This window comes from Eretmochelys imbricata, chromosome 1, assembly GCF_965152235.1.
Source record: "Eretmochelys imbricata isolate rEreImb1 chromosome 1, rEreImb1.hap1, whole genome shotgun sequence".
Lineage (NCBI taxonomy): Eukaryota > Metazoa > Chordata > Testudines > Cheloniidae > Eretmochelys > Eretmochelys imbricata.
In genome coordinates this window covers 278,680,959-278,692,458 of record NC_135572.1, presented here as the reverse complement: position 1 = coordinate 278,692,458, position 11,500 = coordinate 278,680,959, and the positions used below count along the sequence as shown (strand labels likewise).

Genomic DNA, 11,500 nt, shown 5'->3' with positions numbered 1-11,500 from the left:
GGAGTCAGGATTTCACCCTTTGAGACCTATGGGATGAAAAATGTAATTATTATTACTTAAAGGCAAGTCAGCGGTTCATTCTTTAAAGGCGTGTGTTTGTTTGTTTTTAAGTGAATTTATTGCTTGCTTAAAACACCAGATTAGGAAGAGAAGAACTACCGTACTGGAACAGACTAATTATATAATTTAATCTGCTAACTAGATACTGCCCAGGCCTATAACCAATGCTTCAAATGAAGGTGAAAAATCCTTGTCATCAGCGTAGGCAACTTTACAAAGAATATTGTACCACAGGGCAAAAAAGTTCTTGGCCCTCGCAAGTAAATTTATGATTTGAAGCATGAGAATTAATAACCCTTGTAATTTTATTCTAGTTAGTTAAACTGCTGTTCCTTTTTTATTTTTATACTTAGCTATCTCACAGGGTTGTGAGGGCTTAATTGTTGTTTATAAAACATGTGGAGATCTTTATATAAAAGGGTGCATATAAGTGCAAATCATTTATTAAAAAAAGTCTAATCTTTCTTTGAATCTTATTGAGACATTTGCTTAAAATATATCCTGTGGCAGCAAGCGTTACAGATTAATAATACAGAGAAATAAAATATGGTTTTCATTTATTGTTTGCAAATGTATTGTCTCTTAATTTAGTTAGTTGCTCCCTTTGCTTTTACCAAGTATAGAGAAGTGCATGATTGACCTCTATACAAATTGTTGTTATTATGTACAGGATAAAATTTCCACAATATTGACTCCTTTCCCCTAAAACCTAGCAAAACCCCTCCATGGGTGCTGCACAGGAGTTTAGATGAAGAGTAGGTAGGCCTTGTGGAGATGGCTATTCTTTGTATCATTATGTCCCCAAGTAGCCCTAAAAGAACAGATGCAAGTTACTGCTAACTGAATCATCAAGGTAGTCAACCACATGTATTTTTAAGAATGTGAATAGTCCCCTTGACTTCAGTGGGACTACTCATATGCCTAAAGTTACACACATGCTTAGGGACCCTGCAGCATTGGTGGCTAATTAAGCAAGATTCCACACTGCGAAAGAGAGAAACACTGAAGAGTAAAGGGCCGAGGGAGCTGGGCTGTTGTGAACATAGGACAGTATCCAGCACCTCCCAGGAGAACTACTTGGTTCTTAGGGAAATTACAGTATTCAGGAATGAACTCACAGGGCAGTCCACATAGTGCAAATCCTGCTAACCTAAGGAAAATATCTGATGGAGGCTCTGACATTTTGTCCCCTAAATGGATCAGGCTGGTCCCAAGTGATCGCAAAGGTTTTTAAAATACCAGTTCTTTAAACACACTCATTTATTATTAAAAAATAAAGAAGTGCCTAGCGCTTCCTGTAGGAAATCCCAGATTTTTGCCCCTTCTTCCTTTTTCTGAGTCATCCTCTTGAATCTGGCAATATAATTTTTTGATTAGCATGAATTCACCCCTTCTTTTGGGTACATCCCCATGGCATACACAGTAATTGACTCAGTGACCTTTTACACTACATCTACTGATCCTCTCAAAGAATCTGTTGTATTACGTGGGTCAATGGAACAGCACAAGTCTCAATCAATTCGAGTCAGCATGTCTGATACAGTATAAACACTGCATAAACTCCTCCATGTAGCCAGCTTTATTTTGTATTAGTCAGAAAAGGTCAAGGTGAAATTGGAGTATGGATAAAATTGGTCAGTATTTGGAACCAGTCCCACTTGAGCTTGATTTCCTATTTCTTGGAAGGAAAAAAACCTCCCTTTTATGGTCTGGATACCAAGTTTATTGAATGTTGACATACATGCAACACACGATAATTCTTTGAGTGTCTTGAGTAAAATTATCAATATGGTTGAGGAGACTCTTAAATGCACTTGTCTGGCAGCTGCTATAAATTCACCTTATAAACCTTAAGGCCAAAGCTTGTAGTCTTTGCATCTCTATTTCCATTGCAGTCTTTGTTTATCTGTGACTTTGAAGCATGGGTATAATGGCTTCTGAGAAGAGCTGCTACCCAGCTGAAATTCAATTTCCAATCTTAGATATCTTCTTAGGAAATACCCACATGGGATTTAGGGCCAAGATTTTCAGCACTGGGTGCTTCCAGTTAAGTGCCTACCTGCATATTTAGAGATCTAAATATACAGACTGATTTTCAAAGGCTCGAGGTGCATATAGGAGCCACTGGGTGCTTAGTACCTTTGCAAACCAAGCTTTTAATGCACTTGTCGTTGCAGCTACATTCATTTGTTACAGAAAAAGATATCACCCTTTTGACAGGGTAGTTACATGCACTGTTGATTAAACTACTAGGAAGTAACTGATTTAGCATACATAAATAGTTAAAAATATAAATAAAAGACCATTTCTTTACTTGCTATGTGACCTACCCTTCTTATTTTAATGGGAATTTGTCAAATTTAGAAATGTGATCTTCTTTCTTCCTCTAGCTCAGAGCATCCTATCATCTTGGAGCAAATCCCAAGGAAGGGGCCAGGAAATACCCACCTTGGAGAAGTGGAAGGGCAAAACCTCCAAGCCCCAAGGATTCCAGGGCCCTGCAGGGAAAAGCAGCTGCATTACTGTGCCAGTCTCTAGCACTAGGCTCACAATGACTCTCCAGGCACCCACCCACAAGCTTCCCTGCAGGTGGAGAATGAGAGTAAGTGTCCATTTGAGTAGCATTAGCTGGCACCTGGATATACATTGGGCTCAGATACCATCAAATTGGTGTGACTACTCCTGCAGCCCTGCCAGGTTCTACCCCCAGCACACTCCATCACACATTATAAAGCTCCATCTTTGCATGCATGGAGTGCAGGGACTTCTGAATAGGGTGTCCAGACGTCCCGTTTTTAAAGGGACAGTCCCATATTTAAGCCCTCCTGCAGGTGTCCTGACTTTTTCTTTAAAATGGGCAAATTGCCCCATATTTTCTGTCTCACACCCCATCAGGTCCTGCTGTTGGCTGGGTACCAGCTCACCAGCCACCCACCCACTCCTGGGGTGGGAGGGCGGGTCCAGTGGCTGACGGTGTGGGTGGGTGTGCAAGGCTGGTGGTGGGGCGAAGATGTAGTTCGCAGGGCCAGTCACTCCACCTGCCAGTCCATCAGCACAGCCCCCGCTGCGTGCCAGCCTTCGGCCAGCAGGGTCCCACCCCCATCTCATTTCCGGCTGTGAACTGCGGTGGCTGGGGAGTGTGTGCAGGTGCCAGGCAGCAGCCAGTTACGAGTCACCTCTGCTGCCCACCCATTGGCCCTTTATGTGCTCCCCTGCTCGCTGTCCTCTCCCTGCTTTGCCCCTTCACCCCCTCAACCCCACTGCTCCTCTATCTCCCCCCCTCCCCGGCAGGGTGTGTCCCACTCCCAGTGCTGTGCGGAGAACCAGGCCCTGGTGGGAGCGCTCAGCTCACCAACAGCCTGGCCGGCAGGCTCCTTCCTTCCCCCACTGGCTGGACTGGTGCCCTCGGAAAGCCCAAGACCCTCCAGGCTGGGGCGCTGGCCAGGAGGAGGTGAGCCCTGTATGTGCGTGTATGTAAAGCCCCTCACAGCGCTGGCATGGGGAAACCTCTTGCCCCTCAGCTAAGTTCTGGAGTGGTGAGGGTGGGGAGGGGAAGTGATTTCCAGCCTGTTCACACCCTGAACCTACAGGCTCCACAGCAGACACTGTGGCATGGACTTAGCAACTTCTTCACCTCTCATCCCCCCAACCCCCCCTTTGCCCTGGGTCCTGCCTTCAGAGGGACAGGACTGTTCCATCCCCTAGGCACCCTCCTCTGCTGAGCCACCTCTCTGGCTGGGTTCGCTGAAGCTCCTGCAGTGAGGTTTCCTGGGCCCTAGAGCACAATGCATCCTTAGGGCTTAACTTCTTCCTGCCTATGCTGTAGCCAGGGGACAGGAGGCAGCTGGGTTATATCGGTGGCCAGCAGCAGCCAGGAGGTGTCAGCTGCCGTTCAACACTGTGCAGGCACGAAGGGACAAGCCGTTTTCAGCCACATGGGTTGGGGGGGAGTCAAGAGAGCGAGAGAGAAAAGCTCTGCAAAGACATGGGCCAGGTCATCCCTTCCCCACTCCTCCTCCCCTGCAACTGGAAGCACCACCTGTCCCTTCCCTCCTGCACAGTGCCGAAAGGCTGCTGCTGGCCACATACTGGTGTGAACCCTGGCAGAAATCTGGGGGGGGGCATGTGAACCTGCATGCCCCCTGCCCATGTGTTGCCTTGGGAAGATGTGGTGCCAGGTACCAGGAGAGGTGGGTCCATTCCCAGGTACCAGGAAAGGCGGGTCCATTCCGAGGGCCCAGCCAGGCATGGAGGGCAGAGAGCGCCAGGCAGGGAGGATTGGGTTGGTCAGTCACCCCCCTGTGTGAGAGAGGTGTATGGGAATGTGTGTATATGTCACCTCTCCCCATGTGTGTGTGGGGGAGGGTGGGGGATGTCACCCCTCCCCGTGTGATATATAAGAAGGTAAATAAAAAGAATCCAACTACATAGTATTTCTTTTTAAAAGGGGCTCAGTCAACTTGATGTTAATTTGAACATTTGTATGGTTGATTGCCATTGAACTCACTTGAATATGAGTAATTTTACCAGGTGTCCTATATTCAGTATAGGGAAATATGGTCACTCTACTTCTGAAGGATTATGGAGAGAGGGACACTCAAGTCATAAAGCTGCTGCACCTTGTACATACCCCTCTTTGTGCCCACCTTTCCAAAGCTGTCCACTGCTTTCTGCTCTCCAGTGTCCAGGTTAATAGAGTTGAATATACTGGCCTATACTGGCCTCTGCTCGCAAAGTCTGGATGAGTCTTTCCCAGTTTTCCTTTAAAAAAATTCTTTAATACACTTTAAAACAAACATTTCCCCACACTCCTGTGCTCTGGCCGGACTCTGCTGTCTTACACCTTTTCAAGGGTGAACAGGGGCTGGTTCTGGCATGTGTCTCCAGTGCCACTTACTTTTTTCAAAGGCATAATGCATGTAAGTACCATCAAGTAGCATGTAAGTTTGTGAGGCTGGAAATTATGCCTTTCAGAGGCTAGGACTGGGTGTTCTTCTGGAACCAAGCCAGCTGGAGACAGGCTGATGGAAGCCTTGATTAAAAGAAAACAAGGTTAACAAACATGAGGGATAAAAGGGATAGACATTTGAAATCTTTGACTACTCTCATTGACCTCTTACTCAACATTAATCTTCCGCCTATATTTACTGTAAGTAAATTGAAGAGCAAGCTCTGTGATTTCCTGCTAGAACTGCTGCCTCAACTCTGCTTTGTCACACACCCACAGTGTGCTAGCACGGACTGATTTGCTGAACAAAGACTAAAGGGCTTATGGAAGGAAAAAGGAGGGGCCAGAATGATACCAGCACCATTCTTTGGACTGGCTAATTTGCCATGGACATTGAGCATGCATGCAATGGCAGACGTTATGCTGAAAAGCATGTAATTAGTAGGACTATGAATTATATTGGCCAAACAGCAAGACACCCAGGACCTTGATTCAGATAAACATCCAGAAATGTGGCCATATAACAGACATTCCTTGGTCTGAAAACCAGGCTGGAAATAACTTGAGAACAGGATCTTATGTAAGTTTTCTAGTTGTCCTGGATTGTAGCCGAGCCAGAAACACCACAAGAATAACCTTTGTTGCAGAATTCAGGTATTTCTGCTGCAAGCCTACATCTCGAAATCAGGAAAAACAGTTATATATGAGGAGGTGGGAAACACTTTTCAAACTCTTCAAAAGAGATTTGTGCTCAGTTCAACTTTTGGAGGAAGGTGTAGGCTGGTTATTTTATCTAAATAAACTGGTTTGTCCATTCCTATCAATGAGACAATATTTGAAAATACCAGATAAATTCGGCATAGAATTTAAATGGACCAGAAGGCATATATGTTACTGGAGTAGATAAAAAAAAATTCACTCCTAGATCTAGAGAGATATTTCCCTCCATCCAGAACTGCATCTTAAACTTCTAAGATTTGTAGCTTCAAATAGCGCAGTGGATGCAGAATGCTAGAAGAAGACGTGGAATATGGGTAACTCACAAGTGCAATGAAACAGCAGATTTATATATTTTAAACTGAACATGGCTAGTATTTAGCCAACTATCAACCAACTATAAGGTATTTTGCTTTTAAAGCACAGATACTCAATGGGGTGCTATATAGACGTTCATTACCCCATCAGAAGTATTTGGAGGCACTAGGTCTGAGGCAAGCACAGAAGTCTCCCCTGCCCCACTCGGAGCTCTGAGGTGCACAGGGGGAGCATGACTGTTGTTGCACCCTTTCAAAGAGTGAAACGCGCACTCCCCACCTAGGTCCATCTCTGCCAGCAAGAGCAGGGAGGGAGTGGATGGGCACACCTCTATCTTTGTCCTTCCCTCCCGCATGTGTGCCCAGGCTTGACTCGGAAAAAAGGCTGCAGTGGATATTGTGTTAAACAATTCCCGGTTAAAGTCTGGGAGGCACCACCACCTATTTCGGTGTCAAGATAAGGCCTTGGAGAAGCCAATGCTGCTGAGCATGCTGCTAACATCATGTCTTTTGGAGGGGCTCCAGGCACTGTCCCTGTGCAGGGTTGCTAGGAGAGGGACAGGCTTTTTGTGCCCTTTCCCCACTCTCATGCACACTGTTGATCACAGTCTTGCCCTGCTTTAGTTGTGGTGCCAGGCACCCTGAGAATAAGTGGTGGATAACATATTGGCAGGCTGCCCATTGTATACTTCCTGGCACCTCCATTACATAGCAGGAATACTCAACACTTACCCTAGGAAAGGACTAGTCTGCCAATTTGTGAGGGAAGGAATAGCAGATCAAGAAAATGAAGATTCATCTCGACTAGTGGGGGACACGTAGTGGGGGTGAGGAAACATTCAGCAATTCTAATTTAGAACTTAAAGCAACAGTTACATTTTTGAAGTGTTAATGGAGAATTATAAAATACTAGCTTAAAAACAGCAGACCAATAAATACATTCTGAAGCAAATGCAGCAGAATTCATGGGAGTTTCCATATTGCCCGTCAGAAATTTCAGGAACGGAGTATGATTTTTTTTTTCTTCCCCCTCCAAAGCCAGTCACAAGGCTCTTAATTGCATCATTGTCATGAAATAACAAGATGATACAATGAGATAACTGCTGAGAGACATGGAGGAAAAAATGACACAGAAAGCTCACAAATCCAGTGTTGAATCCTCTATGCAGATCCAAAATTGCAACCAGCGCTGTTCAAAGTTAATTATAAGGCAAAGCCACAAGTCTTTGAAGTGGTGTATGTGATCTGACATAAGATACAGGACTATGATATGGATACTGCAAATGTCAAGGGTCAGCTTAGCACCATGTATAATATGCATCAAAACTGAACTGTGTGTGTTTCTCATCTGCACCCCATTAATAAAACCCGAATCCCTAGTCCAGAGCAAAACAGCATCATGCCCACTGAAGTGATTTTCCCAGCTCTGTACCAGAATTCATTTCTACACAGGTGAAGAACTTTAAAAAACAAGATTCTGAGCAGATAGCCACGTCTTGCGGGTAAGGGACACTGGTAAGCACAAATTCTGCTCTTCCTTACACTGGCGTGAATGAGAGCAAAAATAGTCCTTTATTGTGTAAAAGGCAGTAGTTTTAATTCACTCCAACAACGAAAACAAGGAGTGTGGGGACTACAAACAGCTCACAGGTGAATAGTTTTTATCTCACAGAAAAAGCAGTGGTGATGGACACAGCAATAACTTGAATAGAGCAGTGCCAGAAGCCCAGTCCTGTTTAGTTGGGTCAAGGAGCGTTTAATCATTGGTTTCAAGAAGGGCAGGATGTGTCCAACAGGCCACAGTAGCATCTCCATGCAACTATTTAAAAAAAATTTGTAGTAATTTCCAGATAATTAAAGCATTTCAGAGCTAGAAACTTGGCTTCCCTCTGATCAAACTCTACCTGCACCTTCTTAATAAGAAGTTCTGTCACTGTCCAGCTGGATTGTATAGGTCACTATGGTGGTATACAACACTACTAAAGTTAGGCGTGCAAGAGTATCAGCGTGTACTGGACCCTGTCCATTTTGTAACCCTGGGGCTAGTCAGTTGCCCTTTGTTACAGGGTGAATTGTTCCAGCTCATTTACACATGTTCATGTGTGAATACTTCACATCTGTGATGCAGCAAGAAGGATTATAACAAGAGTAGCTTCCACCATATCTCCACCAGTAACCCACACCCCTTTGTTCTGTCTGGATCATCTGCCATATGAGATCTCACCCTGACACAAGGTTAATTAACAAACTCCAGCTTTATTGTGGCTTCTTCAGCCTCATGGCTTCTCAGACATTTCCCAGGAGGTGTCCCTTCCCATTTAGTTCTCCCCAGGAAACAGTATGCTGCCTGAAAGTATCTGCTAGCACTTTCATATGGTTACAATACCAACCTGAGGATATTGAAACTAATACCACACCAAAAGACAGCTAATGCAATACCTTTGTCATAAAACACCTCATAACCTTGCTTTTGTGAACATCCCTCCCCTGTTGTCTGATGTGAACTCTGTGTTGTTCGATCTAACATAGGTCATAAATTATTTACACAAGTCATCACATTGAATTAGGGACCAGTTATGTGAATAGGAATTTGCAATGTAGAGGCCCAGTCTTACAAACTCTTCAGGGTAGAGGGTCATAAGTAAAACTTTCAAAAGCACCTCCATGATTTAGGATTGTAAATCCCATTGGATTTAGGGTCCTAAATCATAGAGGTGCTTTTGAAATTGTAACCCATCTCTTGATTCTCTCTGTAAAGCACTACACATGCAAATAGCGTTATGCACAAATATCGAACAGTCATTTAACTTAATTTATTTCAGTGTATAATCTTCCTTTTAGTGCCCTACCATTAATCTGTTCACTGAGAGAAGGTACTGCAAGTATTCTCAGCATAAAAACTAATTTCATCATCTAGATGAACACCTGAATAATTGAACATTCAATGAGGATTCTCGTTAAGAAGTAGTGCTGACCTCCTGTGATAAAGAGAGGTTTCAGAGTAGCAGCCGTGTTAGTCTGTATTCACAAAAAGAAAAGGAGTACTTGTGGCACCTTAGAGACTAAATTTGTTAGTCTCTAAGGTGCCACAAGTACTCCTTTTCTTTTTGTGATAAAGAGGACTCTAATCCTTCATGAAGGAGTCTGGACTTATGCTAACAGCATTTCCATGTATGGAAGTATAGGGTGCACAGGGAAAGATTGCCAGGAAATAACTTCTTTAAGATGAAACTATAAATCAAGATCCTGTCTGCTTCAACTCCAACGTGCTCTGAGGGCACATTTTAAAGGTGAACCTGTGACTATTCTGCTGAATCGTGAATATTCTGCCCTATATCTGAAATTTTCTAAAGATGTAAAATGGGAAAATGTGTTTTCATTAATCAGATTATTTATTATACATAACTAACATACAGTGGGCAAATCCTGCTTTTACAAGTCATGGGATTTTACAAGTGTAACAGAGCAAAAATGTGGTCAGGATTTCTACTGCATACTTTATATATGTTTACTTTAAGACCTAAAGTTAATTGTGTATTTTTTTAGTGTGTAACTGATTTAAGAAAACTAAAACACCTTTAATAATGATAAAAAGTGTTGGGTTGACAGCACCAGAAACTGAATTTGTCTGTTTAAACAGAGACCATGTGCCCCACCTCAGCCCCGCTCACGGGGCATCTCATTTTTGAGATGAGGCTGACAAGAAGGTTGCCTGTAGAGCTGGTTTGGAATTTTTCAACAGAAAATGTCAGATTCATTGAAACATTGAAATTTTGTCAGAAAATGTTGATTTGTTGAAACCAAAACTGTTAATGGGAACGTACCAAGGGTTTGAGAAAACTTTCATCAGGAAAGGTTTCTCAGTTCCAGAACAGAATCTGTGGTCAAAACCAGAGACAGAGACCAAAACCCCAGAAGAGCCCAAAATCATGTGGTTAATGCACTCAGCTGGGATGTGGGAGACCCTGCTCTGCTGGAATGTGGGAGACCCTGCTCTGCTGGATTTAGAGCAGAAACTTGAACTCAGGTGAGTAGCCTAATCACCAGGCAATTGGCTCTCAAATTATTTCAAAAGGTCTCAGTTCAATCTGGGTGGAAAACAACCAAACTCTTGAGAAGCACTCCAGGAGGATAAACCATTGCTGAAAAAATAAACGAATTATTTGCATCAGTCTTCATGGCTGAGGATGTGATGGAGATTCCCCAAACTGAGCCATTCTTTTTAAGTGACAAATCTGAGGAACTGTCCCAGATTGAGGTTTCAGTAGAGGTGGTTTTGGAACAAATTGATAAATTAAACAGTAATCAGTCACCAGGACCAGATGGTATTCACCCAAAACTTCTGAAGGAATTAAAATGTGAAATGCAGAACTATTAACTGTGGTATGTAACCTATCATTTAAATCAGCTTCTGTACCTTCTGACTGGAGGATAACTGATGTTATGCCAATTTTTAAAAGAGGCTCCAGAGGTGAGCCCGGAAATTACAGCCCAGTAAACCTAGTTGCAGTACCAGGCAAATTGGTTGAAACTATAGTAAAGAACAGAATTGCCAGACACATAGATGAACTCAATTTCTTGGGAAAGAGTCAACATAGTTTTTGCAAAGGGAAATCATGCCTCACCAATCTGCTAGAATTCTTTGAGAGGGTCAACAAGCATGTGGACAAGGGTGATCCAGTGGATATAGTGTACTTAGATTTTCAGAAAACCTTTGACAAGGTCCCTCACCAAAGGCTCTTAAGCAAATTAAGATGGCATGGGATAAGAGGGAAGGTCCTCTCATGGATCAGTAACTGGTTAAAAGATAGGAAGCAAAGGGTAGGAATAATGGTCAGTTTTCAGAATGGAGAGAGGTAAATAGTGGTGTCCCCCAGGGGTCAGTACTCTGACCAGTACAGTTTGACAGATTTATAAATGATCTGGAAAAAGGGGTAAACAGTGAGGTGGCAAAATTTGCAGATGATACAAAACTACTAAATATAGTTAAGTCCAAAGCAGACCATGAAGAGTTACAAAGGGATCTCACAAAACTGGGTGACGGGGCAACAAAATGAATGGCAGATGAAACTCAATGTTGATAAATGCAAAGTAATGCACATTGGAAAACATAATCCCAACTCTATATATAAAATGATGGAGTCTAAATTAGCTGTTACCACTCAAGAAAGAGATCTTGGAGTCATTGCGGATAGTTCTCTGAAAACATCTACTCAATGTGCAACAGCAGCCAAAAGAGCTAACAGAATGTTGGGAATAATTAAGAAAGGGATAGATAAGAAGACAGAAAATATCATATTGCCTCTATATAAATCCATGGTACACCCACTTCTTGAATACTGTGTGCAGATCTGGTCGCCCCATCTCAAAAAAGATATACTGTAATTGGAAAATGTACAGAAAAAGGCAACAAAATTTATTAGGGTTATGGAACAGCTTCCGTATGAGGAGAGATTTA

At 43.1% G+C, this 11,500-nt stretch overlaps 1 long non-coding RNA gene across 1 annotated transcript in view; it reads right to left on the bottom strand.

Moving 5' to 3' along the window:
• Positions 1 to 7,099: 7,099 nt before the first annotated feature.
• LOC144259716 (uncharacterized) overlaps positions 7,100 to 11,500 on the bottom strand; it is a 43,936-nt gene continuing 39,535 nt past the window's right edge. The window contains exon 3 of the long non-coding RNA XR_013344871.1: positions 7,100 to 7,145. This is a non-coding gene — a long non-coding RNA (uncharacterized LOC144259716). The remainder of the gene's footprint in view (positions 7,146 to 11,500) is intronic.